Raw genomic sequence first — 24,967 nt, forward strand, 5'->3', positions numbered from 1 at the left:
GCCCAGCCAGAACAGCGCCGCAGGCAAAGGTGCTTCGGACACGGGGGCGGGTTTTGATATGAAAAAACGTCCACGGATTTCTCCCACCTCCAGCAGCCAGTCTGCCAGGAGCTCGTCGGTGCAACCTAGAAAACAAGCCCCCAAAGCGGCTCTTACAAAACCTCCTAAGTCACTTCTCAAAAGACCAAAACAAGCTGCCTGGGTCTCCTTCGTAACCCCCTTAGCACGCGCTGGCTGTATTTTTTTCGGGAAAAAGACATGCCCCATCTGTTAACCGCTGTCATACGTCGTGCCAGCCGGCCAACACCTGCCCCGTCGACTGGCCCCTATTCTTACAGCAAATGCCCCTGTCCCTTGTGCAGGTGTTTGGAAATGGCCAGCAGCTCTCAGTTATTGTCCCATTCCCTCCATCAGATCTCCCCAATGAGGTGTCTGCGTGAAAGGTGTCTACACGCAACCCTGTGGCGTTTAAATGAGATCCCCTGCGCCTTTTAGGTTGCGCGTGTATTTCAGAACAGCAACACCTTTACCTGCGCACACACGCTTAGTCTCACAATCACGGTCATTTCATTTAACAATTCTATTTTGAATGATGCCCAGAATGCAACTGGCTCCAGTTAACGCTGGATCTTTTTTTTTAACAGATCCCCGAGGACAGAGCTTTGTTACAACTGGAAGAAAAGGGAGCTCGCCTCACAATCACATGTGGGCTTCTTTTCTACTTGCTTTGGGAACAGCTTGCACTGACCTAAGCCTGCGTCCCCGAGACCGGTTTCCTAAAGGTGAAAATGATTCCCGGTGGCTCTCTAGCGTGTTTATCTACAAACGTCACGGTGCAGGGTAGCCATGCGACCTGCCATCTCTGCCCCAGAAGTGGCTGAAGGCGAAAACAGATCAAGAATGAGTTACGTATTAGCAGAGTAGTGTGGGGAAATCTGCCCTATGTGGTTCATTCAGAGATTAGCGCTTAGTTCCCCTATGTAAAAAAGATTGTTTGTGGTCAGCATTTTCGGGGTTGAGCCTGCATTCTGCTTGGGTTTACACGGAACGGATACGCTGCGGAAGGTTGGCTTCGAATGAAGTTCCGAATCGTAAAGCATTTACCCTGAAAAATCCGTCTACTTTCATGATCTCTATCAGAGCACCCCCCAAGTGTTTACACCTAAATAGCAATAACTCTCTTTCTCTCTCTCCACTTTCTCAGCCTGGAGAATAAATTGCTTTCAGATGAAAATGACCAACCCCAATTAAAAACAAACAAACAAACAATCCCGCACACCTGTTTGAATTCAGACTAAATTGGAAAGACTAAAGGTAAGGTTCACTGTGCTATATATTTTCAATGGCCTTTTGCATGCAAACAATACACTGGAGTTTCTAATCTCAGGATCTTCTGACCACACTGGATTGTTATTTTTTTAATTCGTGTTAATTAAGTGAGTTGCACACTCTTTAAGAATGACGTTTCTCTGCTCCCAGTCTTTCCTGGGCTTATTTCTATGAAGGAGAACCAGCTGTTCCCAACTTTGGGCTAAATCTTAAAGTTCTTAGGGCCTGATCCCAAACCCATGGTAGTCAGTGCAAAAAGTCCTGTTGACTTCAGTACATTTTGGATCAGTCTCTTAGTGGATAGAGGTTTTTGCTTGAGCAAGGACTGCAGGATCGGGGCCTTTAACGATTCTGAAGATTCATTCTCACCTCCCACCCGCATTTTTGAGCATTTTCCTACCTGATATTTAAATGCCCCATTTTTACCCAAAGGAAATTTGGTCAGAGAATCCACAAGGGTTTTAGAGAGCTGAAAATCCAAACTCTACCTAATCTCCCAAAACACTATTTGGGCCGAAATTAATAAGAAATGTTATAGGATGAGTTCACCTAGATATCTAAAGTCCTATTAAATGTTTAGAGATTCCCTCGTACACAGCCCATCCTTGTAATTTTCAATTATCCAGCCAATCTAATTAGTAATCCGAGGATGACATTAATACAAATATAATGAAGTCTGTGATGGCCAGATTAGCAGAGCAGGCACTGATAGCCTTAAAGGAACATTACACCTTGGCACGTATGTAATCAATGCAACAAAGGGTAAAATCTTGCTTAAAAAAAAAAAAACCCTCTAGCAAAATCGCGCACATCAGGCTTAGCGGTTCAAGTGCCAATTAACAAATTCAGCGCATTGCTGAGCGCTGCTTATCTGCCTCGAAAATGCCAGGGACTGCAGTTTGTGCAGGAAACTTCGCGTGTCTCGCTCCCTCTCCCAAGACTTTGCAATGAGAAGAGAGGCAGAAAGAAGAAGGAGAGAGACTGCGGCTCCCTTCGCGGGACTCGGTGGGGTGCGAGTCTCCGATTCAAACGCAGCCACACAATGAAACAGAACAAGCCCCCCCACCCCGCCCCGCACACACACGCAGGCTGGAAAGGAGCCCCGCGGAAACCGGAGGGAACCCGTGGTATGTGTCTATCCGAATCGAAGTCCAGAGAACCAGGACTGGAAGGGGGAGGAGAGAAAGGGGGATGGGGAGGGAGCCGGGGAGCAAGTCCCAGATATTACAGCGCCTAGCAAGCCCTGCGCTCGGCATTGCCATAAGCAGTGAGTTGGCCACTGAAAGCTACCGCCTGGCTTTGATTGAAAGTTCACTTTCTTTTGTAAATTTCAGCTTGCAAGAGCCAGTGTCCGAACCTGCCAACAACCCGACCGTGTCTTTGCGGAGGGCCCTGTAATGTGTCCGTGTGTCTGATTTGATCGCTTCAGTTCTTTCCTATCTAGATTTTTGTAAAGTTATGCCCGAGTCACATAATATTGCTCTGTCTCCCCCTCCTCCCCCAAAATCCCGATGAGTAGCGTGGCAATTTATTCCAATGGGTGGTTTTTAAGAAGCTGGCAATTTGAGACGGCTGGGTGTTATTTAGTGCAATATGAAATCAAATGATCCTATTTCTCAAATAACAGTGTCTGTGAGGAGAAGTGAATACTCTGAAAGGGTAATTGTCTCCTGATGATATTTCCATTATACCCAATCTTGGCCTAAATGGTATTCAGCGGATGGGCTGAAAGCACAAGGGTGAAATCAATAATAATAATAATTAATATAAAAAACCCTCTGCATTTTAGCAAGTTAAACTGATTCCTTGCGTTCTGTACACTGCCCTCAGGGCTCTCCTCCTAAACCCAGCTGAACTTGTTCAACTAAAGTAAACCTGCCGCTTTTGCTTTTAATGGAGGAACGAAACTAAACTTTTCTCTTTCTTCCTTAGAAGTTTTCAGACTTTTTCTTTTATTATTATTTATTTATTATTAATTTGAAAGTTGCCACGACGGTTGTAACTTTCCCACTATAGCAGGAGATGGGAACAATGGGGATTCAGTTGATAACTTGGTCAAGCAAAGGTTTCAGGTAAATATAACAGGAGAGAAAAGCCTTTCTTTCTTAGCCGCATAATAGTTGTCTATGACTTTCCAAATCAGTTTCACTGAATGCTACATTTGTGGCTTGAACGTGCAGTTTCCTTCTGTGCGCCGAACATTGTTTGCGCAATGTTACACCTTTGATCGATAACATTATGTTCTGTATTTTTCAATGTGAATTTTGTGGCCCAGCCGCTCGCTTTAGACAGATGCTCTGTAGTGGTTGTCCTATGTTTCTGCTTGGTCTCTCTCACACCTACAAACACACACAGGAGCGTGAGCACAGAGTTTAAAGAACCATAGGGCCCCATAATAACAAAAAAGGTCGCTCTCTAGAAGCACGTTTGTTAGCTAGCCCTGGCTAGGTAGATATCACGTCTACACCTTTGCACACAGTTTGTTACATTCAAGTGGGTTTTGTCTCTGTCGAGCTATTCTTTAAGCATTGTGCCTGCCACAAAAGAAATTACAATTTAGCCTGCGAGAGCAGCTAATCCGTCGGAAGGCTGTTTGTTATGAAAACTGACACAATTCACCCGTAAGGCAGCGCCTTGCGTTTCAGATCTCGTTGCTAAACAGGAACCAAGCCGGAGTCAAGGTAAGGGGCTGGGTTCCGGGGAGACGCAGTGAGGAGCTCTCCACCTTTTCAGCAGCACCGGGGGTTTACACACAGAACATGCTTCTGGGAAATGAGTGAAGCATCGGCGACTTCTCTGTCCTTTCAAATGTTCAGACAGCTTTTCTTTTTTTTCTTTTCTTTTCTTCCGAGAGATTTGTCCCTTTGAAATGTTAGTGACTTTAATTCCATGGACAGTTTAGCTACTTTTGACTGAAAACAGCAGACAATTAAACAATCGCCTGAAATTAGACAAACCAGGCTGAATCCAGACCGTACAAATCACTCCCGGTTTGTTTTTCTAACAGCTCTTTGGGGATGGAGACTGAAGGTTTCCCTGCCCTGTAGTGAGTGGTCTGTGTGTGAACGCTTATTTTCTTACTGTTACTGAAAATAATTTACCCTTTTATCCGCTTAAAGCGCCAGCAAATCTTGTATACTAGGGGATACAGGGAGGGTTATATTTATTTGAAAGCTAAAGATCAGTTTAAATATATCGTCTCGTTCTTTTTGTAACTATGCTTAGCTATTGTCCCTTGACAACTCTCTCACTATACATATATGCCCGGATCAGGAAGAGAAAGATAAGAAACTGACCGATTCTTTATCATTTCCCCCCTGAAAAACACAGCTTGACTTTACACGTGTGTTTCCATGCCTGGGTGCCCTCGGATTTTCACCCCTTAAATGTCAGAGCGGTGAAAGGAGGTCTTGAACTCGACTAGTTCCCAAGTTGTATATCCTAAATCAAGCAATCAACCGACGGCAAACTTCTCCCCCAGTCGTTGGGGTCTCATAAGAGGGTGACTCCGGTTATTCATAGGCATTGTTGATTATAGTCGCTCAATATCACTTGAAAAGCAGCAGGGACTAAACCAGCTCGCTGCATTATTTGGCAACGCTGTCTCTTTTGCTGGAATGGTTCTGCCTTTTGAATGTTAATTTCTTAAATGCAGTGATTTTAAATGGGAGGGAACCTTGCTCTCTTTCCTTATTATGTAGCGTCTCATTATGTCCCACCCCGGCTGCCTGGCTGAAATGATAAAATTGCTAGACTAAAATCAATGAATGGAACCGACCATAAAGAGAGAAACACTGTTACCCAGAAACTGCAAGGAAAAAGAACCAGACCTACCTCCGTGCGCGCATACCTGAATAGCTACCGGGCGGCTGAGGGGAAGTCCACAGCAAGGATATTTTAATAGGAGGTGAGAGATGTTTGCAGCTTTCTAAATATCTGGCGCACAAATTTCTTCAGGGAAAGAGGCGGGTATAGCAGACTATTTACTGCCCCCCCCCTTCCCAGAAAACGAGCAAGATGGAATGATTAAATGGCTAGGTTGCATTTTTCAGTAATCACCATTACAACAGAAAGAAAGGATTAAAACGCTAGCGTCTTGTAGGCTTTATTACGCGCCGAGAAATATCAGGGGTGCAAACCCAGGATTTGCTACGAAGGACTAAAGCGTTTTATAAAGATCTATTTCCCCTCTCCCCATGGTGGGGGTGGGGGTTTCTTTTTAGAATTCTAAATCTGTAGGGAGCAAGTCTTTTAATTTGGCAGTTTGCATCGACCCATAACAACAGGGATTCCTCTGCTAGTGGAAAGGGGGTTCTGGAGCAAAACCACCAGCAGCCTTTGCAAAGCCTAAAATTCGTCGAACCCGCCTGCACTCCCTTAAAACGCGTATGTGAGAGGCGAAATCGGACCGAAGTTACAAAGATCTTATTGCGACAGTGTAGAAGTGGGGCTGGTTTTTGTGGTGTGTGTGTGTGTGTTTACTCTACAAGCACGGTCACTTGTAGAGGGATTTATGCCAAGAGCGGCCTGGGTTAGTAAAATACAAAGCCGAAGAAACCTGAATAGCCGAATGAAAAGGGCAGTGCAGGCCCTGTCTGAAAACTTCAAGGGGCATGAAATTACTTCAGGGAAGAGGCCACGATCCAGCCATTCCTTCTTCGCCAGCTAGCCGGAGAGTCCCTGGAATTAAATACCCTTGCAATAGGCATTTTAAGCTCCGCATTTTTCTTCCAGTGGCCCCGTTTGTACTCCCTACAGAGGCCTCGCTGGCTAGTTGAGCTTAAGATTTGCCAAGGGCTGAGCCTGGGGGCTTTAATCAATGAGGAGGTCGCCGCAGAATGACCCCATGGAAACCACAAACCTTGCCCGCCTCCAGGGCCAGAGAACCTGGCTGCGTCTAGAGTCCAGCAACCAGAGATTTCATTTGCCCTGGGGGTCTCTATCCAGCTGGCTCCAGAGCCTCGATTTCCATATTTTTCATCTAGGAATAATTGAATGATTAATTGGTATTAAACGATCAGCCGTTTAATTAATCACCACGCTCTTTAGCGCGAATCCATAGGCTTCTCTGCTGCGTGGGGAACCGAAGCTATTTTGTTGCCACCTTTAGAGAACCTGACACCAGAACCCAAATCATGAGAGTTAAACACTTCTTCTCCCAAGGGAACACGAGCTTTTTGACCTCTTGGGTTTTATTTATTTATTGTTTGTTTGTTTTTATTTATTCAACCCACCCTTTTTTGTTGTTGTTGTTGAGATTCCTTTGCCATTCCTATTGTGTCCTTCACCTTGGCTAGTCCCCCTCCCCCCCCAGGTAAAAAACAAACCGCCTAAATATTCGGATTTATGGAATTATTTCAAAGAAGTCCCGCGGGGGGAAGCATTTTAAAATGCTAAGGCCCTATTGTTCAGAAACAAGAATAGCTTCCTTTGCATGTTAGGCAGAACCCACCTGAATGGAATTACCCAAATGTACATATCTATTAAAGTAATGGACATATTTATATGTCCAGTGTATATCAATAGATCTACAGGGCAAATTCTTTATTCACCTAAATAGTCCCATTGACTTTTAAATGAATAAGGGCTGTAGGACTGAGCCTTAGAGACATCAGTGATGTAGGACGGTCAGATAATAGTATATTTCCAATGTTCTTTTAACAGAACCTAGAACAAACACTGCACTTGATTCTCATAAACTCCATGTTCCAAGTGCATGCTCCCCACCTAAATTTGCAGCATTCTGTTCTTCCCCTCTGAGCATAACTTGAGGATTCCTGCCTTATACTTCCTAGGTCTCTCCACCCCTAACTTTTGATTGTAGTGCATGCAGTCACACCTTGGCCATGTACTGCCATCAGTTAACAACACAGGGAAAAAACCCAGCTGTTCCTGATAAATCGGTAATTAATTTGTATTTATTGGGGGAGTGGGGAGTGTCACAGCATTTCTAGCCAAGAAGAAGCCACTATCCTGTCAGAATATACATCTTTTTGTTTTTATTTTAGTCTATTCTCCATATTTTTAAATATTGTTATGTACATAGAAGGGGCAAAGTTCTCATTCCCTTATTCACGTGGGCAGTCTTATTGGAATCGGTGGAAATATTAATGAGAAGGGCAAGCAGAGTCTGGTCTATAAAATTAAAAAATAAAAAGCCTTTGGACAAGTCAGAAACCAATTTGCTTTGATGCATAAGCTCTACGTCCAAAAATGTGAAAAGGCAGTATTTTGATGCACCCACAAGAAAGACTTGCTTATCAAAAGTTTCTGATCTGCTACCAAAGGCTACATTTATTTTTCTCCATTTTAATTAATTAATTTATTTATTTGCTTTTGTTGAAAACAAGAAATCTGAATGCCAGATTCATTTAGGGAGAACTGAACTGTCATTTATATACATTCTAGTGGAAATGACTGCTCTCAGGAAGACTGAGAACTACACAAAAGAACTTCCACTACACAACCACACACTCACTCTTTTCAGGGGTTTATAATTTTCTCAATTAAGTTCCCTTAGGATTAATTTTTTCCCCCATGCTTGATCTCCACCAAGAGGTAATATATAACTTAGCACAAACCATTCTGCTGCTTTTGAGTTCTGCATGTTTTAAAGAATATCCTTGTCCCATATGTTCCAGTCAAATAATTTGTACACATGTAACTCAGTCCTCAACAATTTTGTCCAGAATTAGCTTGCTTTGTAGATCTCACTGAGCTCTTAAAACAAGCTGCGTTTGAAGAAAATTGGTTTAGTAGTTTTGAAGTTGTGAGCCCTAGAATTGTTTTTACATATGCACAGTAGTATGGGTTGTTTAAAACCGTACAATGATGGATATGAACTAGTGCAGCAGGCCTCATTTAGTTTCTGTGGCCAGTATAACATGGCTTTGGACACAGGGGTTCTGGGTGGGTGAAATCCTGGCTCCATTGAAGTCAATGGGAGTTTTGCCATTGACTTCAGTGGGGTCAGGATTTCATCGCATCTCTTCAGAGCATCATTTCCTGTTGCGAGGATGTTAGAAAGCTGGCTGGTCTTATAAAAGCTTTAGGAAGTTTGGGATGTGGTAAAAATCCACAGGAGAAGAGGTGGTGGCAAGTTCCTAGAGGCCCCATGGCGCACATGAATTGGGGTCATTTTTGGTCTAGTGCTATCTCTCATTGACTAGCCATGTTTGTATACTTTACAAACATTATTTAATCAGACCTTGCAATGCTCATGCAAAGTAGGTAAATATCATTATCTCAATTTTACAGATGGGAAAAACCGAGTCTCCAGGTATGTCTATGTTTAAACCGCTCCAGTGGCACTGCTCCAGCTTCAATGTAGACATCGCCTATGCTGATGAGAGGGGTTCTCCTGTCGGAGCAGGTGTTCCACTTCCCCGAGAGGCAGTAGCTAAGTCTACAGAAGAATTATTCCGTTGACCTTCACTCTCTAACACAGTGGGTTAGATCAGCATAGCTCTCTCTCTTAGGGGTATGGATTTCTCAGAGAGATGTAACTATGCCAGGATAGACCAGCCCTCAAGTACTTGCCCAAAGCAATTGGCAGTCCAACATGGGTCTAGAAATTAGGTCTCTTGACTCTTAACCCTATGTCTAATCCACCCAGCCACACTGCTATCCAGGCAAATTACTCAGGCCAAACTTTTCAGAAGTGGCCATTAACTTTGACAGGTTTCGGAGCAGCAGCCGTGTTAGTCTGTATTCGCAAAAAGAACAGGAGTACTTGTGGCACCTTAGAGACTAACCAATTTATTTGAGCATAAGCTTTCATGAGCTACATCCGATGAAGTGAGCTGTAGCTCACGAAAGCTTATGCTCAAATAAATTGGTTAGTCTCTAAGGTGCCACACTAACTTTGAGTGCCTCAGGGTTTTTGTGGGTGGTTTTTGTTTTTGTTTTTTTAACTATTTGTTTCTGAAGTTTTAACATGTTTACAAATCCTTGCCAAGTAAATATTGGAAACAAAACAATACTTACAACAGTGAGCTTTTGAATACAGGAATATCGTCATCTAATCTTTCTATTTAACAGGGTGTTACCATATTCCAGAGAGAGCATCATTCAACACCTGTGGTGTTTTTAGTGATTTTATTAAATGGAATGAAAGCTCTACATATACATTTTTAACAGACCAGACATGTCTATCAAATGTCAATATTCAAAAATATTGGACAACAGTGCTGGGTTTTGTTTGTTTGCAGGTGAATGTACTTTGTCTGAGTGTTGAATAAAATGTAACCAAATGTCTAAGAATCTATCTGTCCTCTGTTTTTTTTAGGTGAGTATGTAACCGGTGTGTTGTCTTTCCCCCCCCCATAACTACAACTTCCCTTTTTTAAAAACCAGTCCTCTACGGTTGGGCTATCTTTCTTTTTGCAGTGCGAAGCTATTCTCTTTGTGTGTGACCATTTACACTAGGAACCCCGAGGAGGATTACAAAAACATCATTTGCTAATAAGTATCCAATAAGCTGTGATATTTGGTTACAGATTGCCCCCTCAATACACTATCAGGACTGGACATGTCCACCCTAGATGCATAAAATCTCCTCTTGTGTGTCTCAGGCTTTAGGTGCCCAACCAGAGGCATGTCTATGTCTCAAAAGATGAGCACCTAAAAGCTGTAGCAGCTAAAATGAGTGACGTTTTTGACAATGTTGGCCTTAACTTCTCTACACGTGTTTTTTCTTTCCTTATTATGGGCATAGTGTCCACTCACCTGACTGAGTTAGCCACCCATTGCCAGGGTTGCTTAATACGAAGCTGTCACTCTCTTTGCTGGCATTTTCATACGTCGTTATGGGGAAGGAAAACTCTCCTCCCAGCAAATATTTGAAATTGTCACATCACTAATGCTACACATGGGAGCACATTCATTCGGGTCTGCTGTGTGGGAGGAAGTTTGGGCAGGGACAAGGGTCATTAGCAGCCGAGGGCCAGTCTGTGTGCTCACATGCAATTTCCAAAAATTACACAAGAAGAGACATTGGTGGCTGACCAGTTCCTTTCTGCTTGTTGGGCTTGTGGCATCTGATAAGGATGTCGATGTGGTGTTGCCATAAATATAAAGGGAAGGATAACAACCTCTATGTATGCAGTGATATAAAATCCCTCCTGGCCAGAAGGTTTACCTGTAAGGGGTTAAGAAGCTCAAATAACCTAGTTGGTACCTGACCAAAAAGACCAATGGTGAAAGAAGATACTTTCAAATCAGGGGCGGGGGAGGCTTTGTTTGTGCGCTTTGTTTCAGGGGTTCTCTCTCAGGACTGAGATGGCCAGGTAGAAATCCATCTCCAAACAATCCTGAACAAGTCCCTAATATTACAAAAATAGTAAGTTAAGCCAGGCAAGGCAGGTTAGGTTATCTTTTGTTTTAGCTTGTGAATTTTCCCTTTGCTATAGGGAGCTTTATTCCTGTTTTTTGTAACTTTGAAATAAGCCAAGAGGGAGTTCCTCTGTGTTTTTGAATCTTTTGTTACCCTGTAAAGTTATCTTCCACCCTGATTTTACAGAGGTGATTCTTTTACCTTTTCTTTAAATAAAATTCTTCTTTTAAGGACCTGATTGATTTTCAGTGTCCTAAAGACCCAGTGGTTTGGGTCTGTGCTCACGTTATAACCAATTGGTTAGGATATTATTCTCACGCCTCCCCAGGAAAGGGGTGTAAGGGCTTGGTGGGATATTTTGAGGGAATAGGAACTCCAAGTGGTCCTTCCCCTGAACCTTTTGTCTAAATCACTTGGTGGTGGCAGCATACCGTCAGTCCAAGGACAAATAGAGATTTGTGCCTTGGGGAAGTTTTAACCTAAGCTGGCAGAAATAAGCTTAGGGGGTCTTGCATACAGGTCCCCACATCTGTACTTCAGAGTGGGCAGGGGACCCTGACAGGTGTGTACAGAGTAGAGTTGACATGATGAAGCTGTGAGCGTTAGTAACTCTCCTGTTGAGTAACAAGTTGTAGCAGATTACATACAGGCCTAGGAATTAGGAAACCTACATTCTGCTCTTGCTTCTGACACTTGATCTCTCTGAACTTAGTCTGAGACTGAATGATTTTACAGTGTGAAACCTTTATATCACTCCTTGCATGCAAACACCTGGAGTTAACCAAGATGCCAGCCACATGGACCAACAGGGTTTCATGGATGCTATTGCAGAGGTTAATAAACTTTTCTTTATGCTTTACACAGCCATGGCATAAGATTTCAAAAACTATTCTCAAAAAGAAAAGGAGTACTTGTGCCACGAGTACTCCTTTTCTTTTTGCAAATACAGACTAACACCGGCTGCTACTCTAAAAACTATTCTGAAGCTATTTTGATTTGAATAGGACTTCCTTCACAGGTGTTCTAGCCACCTTCCCTTCTTCATCAGTCTCAGTTCTCCTGAATATCCCACCAATGCTGAGGAAGAATAACCACACTAATGGTGGAGGACAACAGACCATTATAACGTCTTACCAAATCAGCAACGGCATGGTCCATTGAAAAGACAACACTTCTTCAGAGACCTCTGAAACCCAACTTGTGCCAAGAGCTCCAAGGGTGGACTATCAGAACAGCTTGCTCATCACAGTGGGAACAAATGCCAGTCATCCTCCTCCTCACTATTATTATTTTATTTCTATTACACTAGAGCTATGGTCACCCCATCATGGATTTGGTTGGACCCCACTGTGCTAGGCACTGTACACATTTATAACAAAGGTATGGTCCTTGATTGAAGATCTTATGGTCTAAGTATAAGATAAGAGACAACAGGCAGATGCAACAAACGGATGAGGGGAACATAAGGAAACAGGGAGACAATACTGGACAGCAGGGTAAGCAGTGCTATCAGCCCGCCAGCTGCCTGACCATTGTCAGATTGGGGAAGGCAGTGTGGAACTCGGCCAAAAAATGGCCGGCAGTTAGAGATCCTTTCCTCAGTTTCTGCTTCCAGGATTTCTTGGCCAATCCAGGAAAGGGTTGATGAAGATCCCTGGGATTCGTAGCAGGAGGCATGAATGGAGTTCTGATAAACAAAAAGGCATATGTTTGAGGGGTAGGGGGAAGGATAGGGTGGGGTGGTGCGGGTAACAGTGAGTAATGGGACACCTGCCCACCATAGAGCACAGAAGTGGTGGAGGAATCTATGGAGTCTTCCAGCTTCTTGGCCATGATCAGGGCTTTATGGAGGAGGCTCCAGCTGTTAGCAAAACAGAGATCCCTTTCAAAGGTCCAGCCATGGTACTGAAAGGAAACAGTTATGCAGCCTCTCCCTCAATCCTGAATTGCATAAGCCCCCTTCTCTCACACGATATCAATTCCAGGATACTATTACTGTGTTGATGCAAAGTTCTTACTGTGTTGATGCAAAGTTAAGATATGGCGGCATGGCTAAACAAAGGAGTCACCAGGAGGGACAATTCCAATTTCGGTAATGGTGATGGCCCATATTGTGATTGTCCTTTGTGCGGGGAGTGAGGGAGCTCAAGGAGCCACTCCCCACTCTCTTATGTGCCTCATGCAAGAGCCGGTTGCAGTCCCTCTGCTCAGGAGAAGGGCTCATCGCTTGGTGCGTATCACTCTACCAGGCATTGAAAGGAATGGATCTGGCCCACAGCTGCACCAGCACATGAAGTGGGCCATGGTCAGGAGGGGGAATGGTACAGGAGCTGGTTTTGCTGGCTCCTACATCACCCAGGTATCCCCACACGCAGAGCTGGCAGGCTATTTAAATTCTCCAGCCTCTTTGCCCCAGTAGAGTGGGGCCAAGGACTTGGCCTTTAGCATTGAATTTCACAATGTTATTTGCAAGAGAGAGACTATTGTAAATACCAGGGTAAAGGTAAATACATAGCATTCCAACTAAACTTTTTGAAAGCCTGACCTTTGGAATATTCAGTGCATCTTCTTTATATTACAGATAATATTGTCAAGCTTTTACTTTGAGAGACACAAGTGGGGGTGAGGTAATATCTTTTATTGAACCAACTTCCATTGGTGAAAGAGACAAACTTCTGAGCTCCACAGAGCTCTTTTTCAGGTTTGGCTTTCACTTTGTCTGTGTAGCTCGCGCAAATACCTATTATTTGAAACGCTGACCCAACTTTCTAGTAACCAACATCATCATGAGGTTCAACTAGATGATCATAATGATCCCTTCTGGCCTTAAAATCTATGACTACTGGATGTTTTGTGTTAAAACGGTGCCCAGCTATACAGGTAGTACTAAGTGTAAGAAAATCTTTCTTTGTCCACACCCCACCCACTGTTACAATACTTTCAATATTTTAACTGAACACAGGATCAAAGAAGTTAAAGACCGCAAAGATCCAGTGTAGATCACTACGTCCATCCTCAAGCAATTGCAGGACATTAGTTTACTATAGGGGATATGCCAGATATTCTACTCATACGACACTTGATCTTAGCCAAAAGTCCATTGCAGAAGATAAGGTAGTACAACAGATATAAATTATGGACTATTATTTCACCCTTCATTGATTCACTTGTTAAAAGAAGGACTACATCACTCACACAAGGTGTAACCTCTTATGGACTATGTTCCCTTCTATTACTCATGAACCAGTGAGAAGAAAATTTAAAGATCCCATTGATACCTATTGCACGCCTGCTATTTACCAATTATCCCCGAAACTAACAGTATTATGCTAATCTTTCATAACCAGGTAGACTAGCTGTCACAACAGTATTTATTTTCTTTTCCCCTGACTAACCCTTCACCAGATAATCTGTCCCTTAACCCTGTCTCAACTAGCCCCTGAAGTTTGCTAAGGAAAACTTTCTCATAGCCCAGAATTACTTCTTTCCATAGTAATAGAGCCTTCACGTCACCCCCTTCATTCTGGGCTGTGGCCACCATCTTTAAGAGTTCAGATATGTTATGTATTTGAACAAATATTTGAAACACTTTCTTTCCTTTCCTCCCATCCCTTGGAATTAAGTTCCTTGATGAGGTAAGGTCTTAATGGGGAAAATGAGCAGCCAGATTACACATAAATCTTAAGCATGTGCCTAACTTTAAGCAAGTGAGTAGTCCCAATGAAATCTTTTCTGCTTCAGTAAGACTACTTGTGTGCTTAAAGTTAGACACATGCCTAAGTTCCTTGATGAATTGGGGCCTAAATCTCCTCTGTGTGTATATTTCATTGTTGCATTGCAACACCTGACTTCTCTGTTGACAGGCATGGCTGTCTCCACTGTGACTTAATGATGGTTTGGATCCTTCACTAGAAGCTATTTGAGAGTAATGTGGTACTCTACGCTTCCCATATGCTTTCAGCTACCTCTGGTTTCATATGTGAAAATAAAATTATTGGAAGATGACATATTATGAATTATATAAAGCAGTGGGTTATGGCTAGTCATGATGGCTACGCAACATATAATTGATCATTCACTAAGTGATCATTCAACCTATACAAATATTCTCTACCACTCAAAAGACAGATCTGAAACATTTTAGGAAGAACTTTACCCTAGAAAAAATTCTAAAAGTGCAGTATTGGAGTTTCTCAGTCTATTGCAGCTGGCATGTTCCTAAGCCTCTACGACAGACAGCTCATACTTCAGGTTTTTTATTTGGACTGGTTATTTATTATTAAATATATGTTACCATAGCATCCAGAGGACCAAGGCTTCCTCGGGCTAAGGTTGGTACAAACACATTTTAATAAATTTAATAATATCTTACATTTGCTTGCTGTCTTTCCTCCAAATGACTGACTGATTCACCCACCAATGAAATGCAGTCATTGCCATGGTAGGTGGCAGCGGCTGCTTAACAGCACACAGAAACACAGAGCAACAGTTAAGACAGGAAGTGAAGACCTCTTTGTCCACTTGAAACTAGATGGAGAATTCAATGAGGCAGAATGTAATTATAACCCTACTTGAAATCAGGCCAGGACTCTGGAGTTAACACTCTTATGAAAAGTGCTCTGGGCTTTTTAATAATCACAAGTGGTCAGGGCTTCAGTTTTACATCTCCACCAAAAGTAAAAATAAAATTGGGGGAATGAGCAGGAATTCTTGCTGAACACAGAATAATCTGTCTCATTCAAGATAATTGGCTCTTTTTAATTTAATTTAATTTAACTGAAATGATTGATTGCATATTGCAACTGCTAGTGCAATGTTTTTGTTGATTTGCTCTATTAGGACATTATGAATTGCTACCCTTTGCTTTGACAAGGCATGCTACAGAAATAAAAATGGCTTTCGAAATTTTAAAATCCTTTTGCTTTATGGTCCTGCGTAAAGGTTGATGTCATCCATGTTTATGACTTTATACAGTGTGAAAAGAAACATTTCACCTCTTGTGACACTAGCTGGAATTAGCTATAGAATCTTATTACATTCATGCCTAACTTTGCTAAACTGCAAGACTGTCCAAGTATTTCCTTTTGTTTCAAATCCTTGTAGCTTGGAGCACTTGTTGAACTTGCTGAGAAGTGCATCCGAGTTGCTGGCAATTATCATATAAACAAATATCATTTGAGGGCAGAATGCAGTTTTACATAGATTAGTTTATTGATGTTATCATATTGGCTATTATTCATACTCCAGATATTTCTGCTGAGCAATAGCATTGCATGTTCAGAAAGCACATTATCTTACTATGTAAAAGGCTTCATTAATCAAAACAGACAACAGGCCAGACATTCTTTCTTTGAGTCCAGGGTTTTGGATCTTTGAGTCTTTTTACCTTGTTTGAGCCTCTTGTCCCCATCATCGCAGAAAGCAAGCAACTCTCTCCATAACAGATTAGTATAAAATGTTGTGGTAAATGGAAAATGTTATCTAATTTAGTTAAAGAATTGCTTATTTGTTATTTTACAATGACTTATAGTCTTCTTTTTTTAAAAAATAAATCACTTGTCAAGTAAAGCTCTTTCAATAATCCACTCAGAATATTAGATTAATTCACTCACTCATCTAAAATGCCCATCAAAGGAACTGATTTATGCAAAGGCCAGCCAAATTCTGGGCTGAGCTGCTCACATACTTATGGGGAAAAAGAAGGAACAATATGTTTATGAAGCTTCTGCTTATTAAGAATCGGACTCAAAGGAGCATACAAAGGATCACCTTTTCAAAAGGTTTCAGAGTAACAGCCGTGTTAGTCTGTATTCGCAAAAAGAAAAGGAGTACTTGTGGCACCTTAGAGACTAACCAATTTATTTGAGCATGAGCTTTCGTGAGCTACAGCTCACTTCATCGGATGCATACCGTGGAAACTGCAGCAGACTTTATATACACACAGAGAATATGAAACAATACCTCCTCCCACCCCACTGTCCTGCTGGTAATAGCTTATCTAAAGTGATCATCAGGTTGGGCTATTTCCAGCACAAATCCAGGTTTTCTCACCCTCCACCCCCCCCCCCCACAAATTCACTCTCCTGCTGGTGATAGCCCATCCAAAGTGACAACTCTTTACACAATGTGTATGATAATCAAGTTGGGCCATTTCCTGCACAAATCCAGGTTCTCTCACCCCCTCACCCCCCTCCCCAAAACCACACACACAAACTCTCTCTCCTGCTGGTAATAGCACATCCAAACTGACCACTCTCCAAGTTTAAATCCAAGTTAAACCAGAACATCTGGGGGGGGGGGTAGGAAAAAGGTGCCACAAGTACTCCTATTCTTTTCAAAAGGCTGGCCCTTTTGGGGTTGTAACAGGGTGATGGGCCCTGTAAGGGTAGTAATGCCTAATGGTCAGTCAACGCTTAGTTCCATGGAGTATCCCTTTAAGATTCCTGGGAATTTTAGAGTGGATGAAGACCTAGGGAAGGTCAGATCTTCTTGTTGGGAGAGAGAGGAAGATGGTCACAGGAGAATAGTTAATGCTTGGCTACTGTTTCTTTAAGAGTCTGGGACCAGGAGCCTTGTAGTGGGGCAAGGATCTCCTCTCTCCCAGCCAATCCAAATGATCTCTGGGAAGAAGGCTGTATATATTTTGTCTCTTCCCTCAGAACAGGGCAGATAGTGCCAGATGGGAGGACTGCTACCTGTGGGTGTTTCGCAGTCCCTGGAGGTAGGGGAAAGAATTGCACAGAGAATGGTTGAAGGAGTTCCTGAAAGAAGCAAGTGGTGAGCTCCTGAGAGTCTGGAAATGGGCCCCAAGAACAGTGGGTGGTGGTTTGTGTTTTGTTTTGTTTTGTTTGTTGGTTTTTTTGTTTTTTTTTCAACCTCCTGAAGCCAAAGAGCCAGAGAGCTTTCATTTCAACTTTATTTGAATTTGATAAAGTAAAACCCCAGAAGGGGAATTTTTTCTTAACTTTTGAAGTGTGTGGCATTCTGAAAATGTCCTGAGACAAGGGGACACCGAGGCAGGGCACTATAGCACTTGAGGGCATGATGCCAGTACTCCATTATCTAAACGAGGCTCATTGGCCTTCAGGTGGAGTTTCAACTGTTGGTTTTGACCTACAAAGCCCTGAATGTCCTGGGGCCTTCCTGCTTTATGGAGTGCTTCTTCTCAGGCCTTTCTGCCCCAAGGAGTGAAGAAAGATGCCTAATGTTAATTTTTAAAACAGTAAAACTCATCTAACAGAAGTGAGTGTTCTCTGGCCCAATGATTGCTCTGCTGGTAGCTTGAGGGCAGAAGACTGACCAGTGGTCAGAGCATGCAACAGAGAGGTGGGAGACCCTGAGTTCAGCCCCTGTGCTCTTGGATAAATAACAAAAGAGTGATTGGAACAGCTTCAACAGGAGATACTGAGGGTTTCCCCTCACATCTGAATAACTTGTAGCTCAGCGGTTAGCACACCCTCTTAAGTGCTGGGAGATCCCTGTGCAAATCCATTCTCCCCCTGTGCCAGAGATAGGGGACTCAAAGCTGAGTTTCACATGTCCCAGGTGAGTGCTCTAACCACAGGGCTAAGCATTATCCAGATGGATTTTGTAGGGGATCCCATCTACTAAGCATGCTCAGAGGTTCACACCCTTAATGCTAGTGGTGCAAACAGGATCATGCAAGCTCATGCTTTTATGGTACCTAAATACTTTGATTTCAGGAGCTCCCAGCCACCTGAGACCCAACACTGCTCTACCCACTGTACCAGTATTCCTGATCAAGGCAGGAGTTAGCCCAGACACAACAGGTATTAATTAATACACTGACATTTATTTGTACTTTCATTCCATAGGCCTAATCCAAAATTCACGTCTTCGGATCAGGACCTCGGGTGCTTGATAAACATTGCATAGCTATAAACGGTATGGTCTTGTTCTTCAGACTTTAAGACCATCAGCTTCTACTTCATCCAGGCCCTTGCTTCAAGAACTCACTTTACCTGTACCGTAGGATGCAAAAACACATTCTGCATGAAGACAATACATTGGCTATTTATACATCAGAGACCAAGTAATTATTGGGTTTCAAGGAATTGTAGCATTTAATAAAAGTATTTTATTAACTTTAAATTTTAACAAATTTAAATGTAAACATGTTAATTATGACTATTGGATGTGGACTGATGCTGACAGTAGGAAATAGATCCAAACAACTGCTCTACAGAGATATGTTCACTAGTCGTGTTTGCTCTTTGATTACTAACGTATTAATAGTGCTCTTAAATTAGGACTTGATTCATTAACAAAAAGACCTATATGGACATTATGTAAATTTGTCTTGTGTCTTTTATTCAGCTAACAGGGCATGTATTGTAAATCTAATTGAATATGTACTCAGTTATATCCTGACTTGTGGGCAAGGTTTAGCTAAATGCATAGCTGCACACAGAAGTCAAATAAGGGCCTATAAACCGCCCTGTTTTGCTAGACGACTTCCAATTTATGCAAATCTGTATTTAATAAAGCAGCATTAGAACTACATTGCAGTATTTCTACAGCAAAATGGTGGCAGGGGAGCGAGAAGAAATTGTCAACTGTCTCTTGTATCTATCATAACTTCATTGCCACTTGTAACCAGCCATCCCTTTTATGTTTAACCAAAAACCCTCCATATTTTATTTTTCAATTGAGGTGTTTGATTATTCCACTGCAGCATCTGTAAAGTTACATTCTTATGGCTCACATCAGGTGAAATTTAGTTATAGTCATAAAGAACATGAAAGGCTTACTACCGTTCTTGTTGTTCGTTTTATGGTAAAACGAAGAGGCCTCAACTGAGATCAGGGATGCAGCCTGGTAGGCAGTGTACAAACTCATAGTATGAGACTCTTCTTGTGCTGGAGAGCTTATACCTGAAACAGCCAAAGGATGGGAGATAAAAGTGTTGCCTGCATTTTACAGATGAGGATCCGAGTCACAGAGAGGCAGGTCCTCAGTTATTGTGAACTATCATAGTTCCATTGAATGTAGACTCTGCAAGTGGGAGGAAAAGTCTTGAACCCATTACTACGGAAAGACCAAAAACCATGAAAAAGAACAATCTGTAGCGAATGAGTGGGGTTAGTCTTAGGTGATATGAAAACAATGGATGGGACAGACTGCAGAGGCCAGTAGTGACTAAAGGAGAAATGGAGTACCTGAAGAAGTTGACAAGTACAACTATGCAGGAGAGATCACCAAAAAAGAAAAAGGGAAAAATAAGAGGAGAAAGGAGTGGCCTGCAGAAGTTAGGGCAGAAATAAAAGAGAGAACTGGACAGTGAACAAGGCAGACATACTTGCCTTTTCCCCTCCATTTCATAGAATCACAGAATATCAGGGTTGGAAGGGACCACAGGAGGTCATCTAGTCCCACCCCCGATCAAAGCAGGACGCAATCCCCAATTCCTCTACCTTGCTGGGTTGTGCAATGGCCTGTGGGGCCTGAAGGGTAACTTCACACTTTATTTTGTGCTCCTAGGGCCTGATCCAGCTCCAATGAAGTCAGTAGGTCTTTCTATTGACTTCCACGGGGGTTGGATCACTCCCCTAAAAAGCCAGACAGGAAGCAGTGTAAAATTAAAAAGGATTGTACAATAACCAATGCTTGCTTCACCCTAGACAAATGCAGCTGGGTACAAATGCAGCTTAGCAATAGGTGGTGCTATTCTATGCAGGGACAGAGGCAGAATCTCCAGACCAATGGGGCCTTTGCTGGGTAAGGAAGCAGCATAGACAGTTTTTGTGGGCACTTACTTATTTAGTCCCCTCTTCCCTCAAAATACCCACACCTCCTTCTTTCTTGCTAGCACCCTCCTCCCTCATTTCTCTTGTTCATTTCCTTACTCCTCGTTCTTCATCTTGTTCCTCCTTTCTTTTCCATTTCACTCTTTCCATCTGAGTCAGCCCTTGGTCAGATAGAAACCAAAGGGAGTCACATTCTGTCCCCTGCAGAACACTGTTAAACCTCCAAAGGGAAGTGGGATATTAAAAGCGCACAGTTCCTCCCCACCCATAATTGAAAAGGAACATGTAAAACGGTAAGATTAGTGTGCATCAGTCCCTTCATTTGAAGCAGGAGACACCTTTGTTTAAATGTTACGCAGGGAAAACCATTTTCTGATTCAAAGCACGTTTCATAAACTGCTCAAGATCATGAAAACTTAAATTAAAACCATTTAAAAGAAGTGTGAAATATTAAAGAAAGAACACAAACAACCCACTCCTCAGTGTAAGCTTTCAGTGAGCCAGGAAATGGTGCATTGATGCCAGTGTGCAGGGATGTGAGTCATTATTCTTTAGCCATTATTAAGAGCCCCTCAGTGTCAGCATGGAGGATCACAGCACAGAACTAGGTTTATAATACCTTCTCCTTCAGGGCTTTCCTTCACAGTAGAATACGCTTCCCTGAGACAAAAGCATAAAAGTCACAGGAAACACAAATGAATGAGTACGTCTGTTGGAGGGAACTTCATTAGGGCCTCGTTCCTGTTTCAAATCCCATGTGCTCATCAGGGCTGGTTTTAGGGCGGATGACGCTCGGAGAACAATCTTATGGTAAAAGCCAGGATCTGGCTAATCTTTTTCCTTTTCAGGTAATGACTTTTTTTTCGGACTTATTTTCACATGTTCTGCTAGATAAGAGAGAGTTAAAAAGAGTAGGACTGATTCTCAGTTACTCCATTCTTGCCCCCTCCCCCAACTTGTCTGGTAACCACATTTCAGTCATAATTTCAGTTTATGCCCATAATTTTATACATAATGTTGCTAGACACATTTCACCATGATCTTATTGACCAGCAAGTTGTTAATTTTCAGACAATAACTCACAAGGCATATTTTGTACAAAGATTATTACAATAGCATGTAGGGTGTGAATACAGTGGTCCATTCGATCACAAGAGGGCAAGGGACAAAAATGACATTAAGCGACCTTTGCTCTCCCTGTATTCTGTGGCTTGCCAGTGCTTCCCATGATTCCCTGCATAGTCTGGGAAGCAGAGGGTAGCCGAAGTGCAGTGCATTTTGGATATGCTCTCAACATGGCCTCAATCTGTCCCCTGCGCGGGAGGGCTAGGAAAAAAAAGCTTGCAGAGAGCTCTTACTTCAGCTGTCTGCAAGCTGCCCCCTGGCACAAGGGCCATTCTCAGGGCACTACCCGTGTTCAGGCAAGAAAGATATTTCCTCATATTATCAGGAACCATAAAAAAAGAAAAAAAAAAGGTCTCAGCGAAAAGCGACAAAGAAAAACTGAGCTTGACCCTGGGAGAAAGATGGCAGAGATCGCTCTACCTGCCACCAAATCAGGAATGACCAAGAGTGACAAATGGATTTGGGATCCAACCTCAAACACAAGGCGTAACCCTATCCTGGGAGGGTTGTGCCAACCTCGGACAGATACCTGAGAGCTCTCTCTCTTGCTTTCAGTTTGGCAAAACCTGTCCAGCTTGCCATGCCAATAAAGTCTCACTGTACTGAACTGAAGGCCTCTTCACAATATTGGAGCAGCATGAAGGCACCTGAGTGAATTGATAATTAGGTCTGTTATCTTAAAAAGCTGCTGTATAGTAAATGAAGGATTAAAACACTTCAGGCAAAATTCTGCTCCGATTTACCTCTATGCAACCCAAATGACCAGAGGCGGTAGAAGCTCACTTTGAATGGGGGAGTCGGGCAGAGGGAGGAGTGGGGTGGGAAGCAAGGGGAATTAGTAAGACTCAGGGAGGAGGAGCTGGCTCCAGCTAGGTCTTGGCACTTTGCATATCTCTTGCCAGGTGCAGCTGCTTCTGGCTCTCTCCTGGTTCCTACCTGCTCCCTGCCGCAATCTTGGATGCCGCAGCAGCTGCTCCAGCCCCTCCCGGTCTTCCTATTCAGTTGCATGTGAGCACAGTTTACAAGGAACATTAGGTCCCAGAAGGTGAAGCAGAATGGTGCATGGGAGCAGAAACGTAAATCAGCCCCTCCATCGTCTAGTTACACCACTCCTGCACCTGCACACAAGCCAGGGCACTACAAATTGTGTGTGGTGCATTTATTACAACACCTGTATGCACGCTGCAGATAACTTCTAGTGAAATGCCTGTTACACTAGAAATGAAAGTACTGGACCTAATTTTCTGGGGCAAAGTTAATGGGAGTTACAATGATGAAAATATCAGACAGTATATTGTTAGAAAGTGGAGTCAGTTTTGTCAAATATATACAGAGGGGTCCAAAAAAGAAGAAAAAACAGTAAGAGTAGGGATGGTGTAAGGTATGCCAAAATTGGGAATTAGTACATCGAAAAGAATAGCCGATTATGTAGCTGTCATGACAGTCCAACTAGTAGCAATAATGCTCGCATTAAATTGGATCTGGGATGTATTTCCAGCATCTTTTATTTTTTTTTCAGATTCAATCTCAGGCTTTTTGGCAATAAAAAAGAGTGTCTCAGTATGTTGAAGTGATTTGATCAATGAAATCATGTTTCTAATCACAGAGTTAATACAGAGGGATACATGTAGCACTAACCTGGATTCCAGCACATTTTGGGACAACAGGGAACAAAATGGCGGACAAAGCTGCTAAAGACATTGTAAGAAATGGATGGATTGACATAGAAATACTCTTGAGTTAACAGGAATTCAAAAGCCTAGTACCAAAAAATCTAAAAGAGGAATGGCAAAAAAATTAGAATTAGTGAAAAAAGAGGAAGAAGATTTTTTGAATTGCGCCCAAGAGTTGAGGATAATGATGTACTTCAGGGCCTGGATAGCACTAATGAAGTTCTTTTGTTCAGGATACTAACGGGCCATTGTGGCTTAAACAAAGGTCTTTTTCAAATAAATAGACACAAAGATGAACTATGTGTACACTATAAGGTGGAAGAAACAATTGATCACCTTTTACGCATAGGTAAGGGCTTTGATAAAGAAAGGGAAAAGCTTTCTGAGGAATTCAAATGTCTTAAGGTAACAAAAGTTACATTGTTATTTAGTAAAAACATTGGGGAAAAGGAGTATTCTTAAAAAGGTGTTGTATTACTTGAAAGATACAAGGCAGTGCAAGAGACTATAAACCACTAAGTACTGAGGAATTATAATTGGTGGCAGCTATAGACTATTCAGTCTAATCTGCTTTGCCATAAAAAAAGAGAAAACAGCAAAAAGCAGGTCAGTTCCTGGCTGGGACCAGAGGAGTGAGTAAGAGTGCTTCTCTCTGGCCTGGAGATAGAGAAGAACCTTAGGACACTGCCCATGAGATAGGGCTAAAGATAAAATGGTTCCAGTAGGAAGAGGCCCAGCGAAATAGCAGTGACAGATTGAAGTAAGGAGTAAGTGGCTGCTGAGAATAGGGTTCCTGGGTTGGAACCTGGAGTAGTGTGTAGGTCTGGGTGCCCCTACTGGCCACAGGAGAAGTGCCATAAACCCCAAAATAGGACCTTTTTTGGGAGCCCGAACAAAGGGATGGATTTAAAGGGTCCAGAGCAGGGCTGAAGACTCTACCAAAGGCAAAGAGACTTTTATTTGCTGGACTCAATACCCCAAAGGGGTTAATTTGGACTTTAACTCGGCCAGAGGGCCAAGTCACTGAAGACCTGCCAAAGTTGGCTGGCAACCTGCAGGGGGGCACGAGGGGCAAGAAAAGGACTGCAGTTTCACCGCCGGCTGCTAGGTGGCACTCAAGAGGTAAGTGCCCCATCATGGTGTGCTCAACCTGCAGACAGTATCTCATGGATGCCATTTTGAAATAACACTCTTTCTTTAATGTTTACTTTATACAGGATCAAAAGTGGGATAATATTTATTCTGATTTCGGTGTTAGCAGACAGGAATAGAAAAAGAGATCTTATTTATTATTGCTCAACACAAGCTGAACTATGGAGCTGCAGCAGCACCCCTATTTATTTTTAATTTACCTTCCACCCCAGGATTTAGCAGGAGATCAGAGTGAAACTGATGAGGGTTTTCTTGGCTTCAGTCTGTTGCTCCTCCCAGTGTGGCTGGGGGAAGTGCTTTTATGGTTAGGAGCTGCGGAACTTTTCAATGTAGCCTGCACAGTGTGTAGTGTCGACAAACTCAAGCATTCAAAACTCACGAGTCAGGCCTCCCAAAACCATGAGATTGGCTTAAAAATCATGAGATTTAAAAATAATACATTTTGACCTCTTTATTTGCCTTCTAGGTTTTGAACCTTTAGGGTACTCTAGCTAGAATCACATTTTCAACTTTTTCAGCATAACCAGGAGAGCTAGACATTTACTTAAAAAAAATAAAATAAAATGGATGCTGAGATTGTCACAAAA

General features: G+C 42.6%; 3 long non-coding RNA genes across 4 annotated transcripts in view; 2 read left to right on the forward strand and 1 right to left on the reverse strand.

The window, feature by feature from the left end:
- The window catches only part of LOC125633318 (uncharacterized), a 55,073-nt gene extending 49,652 nt beyond the window's left edge, over positions 1-5,421 (reverse strand). The window contains exon 1 of one of the 2 annotated variants that reach the window (XR_012667890.1): positions 5,164-5,421. This is a non-coding gene — a long non-coding RNA (uncharacterized LOC125633318). The remainder of the gene's footprint in view (positions 1-5,163) is intronic. The other variant, XR_007355568.2, reaches the window with a different exon arrangement.
- Positions 1,872-19,433, forward strand: LOC125633319 (uncharacterized). Its single transcript, XR_007355570.2, has 2 exons — positions 1,872-2,456; positions 18,499-19,433. It is a non-coding gene; the product is annotated as an uncharacterized LOC125633319 (long non-coding RNA).
- LOC142071665 (uncharacterized) lies at positions 4,499-9,591 on the forward strand. The gene is made up of 2 exons (XR_012667891.1): positions 4,499-5,236; positions 8,587-9,591. It is a non-coding gene; the product is annotated as an uncharacterized LOC142071665 (long non-coding RNA).
- Positions 19,434-24,967: the final 5,534 nt, after the last annotated feature.

Source organism: Caretta caretta, chromosome 3 (genome assembly GCF_965140235.1).
Source record: "Caretta caretta isolate rCarCar2 chromosome 3, rCarCar1.hap1, whole genome shotgun sequence".
Classification (NCBI taxonomy): Eukaryota; Metazoa; Chordata; order Testudines; family Cheloniidae; genus Caretta; species Caretta caretta.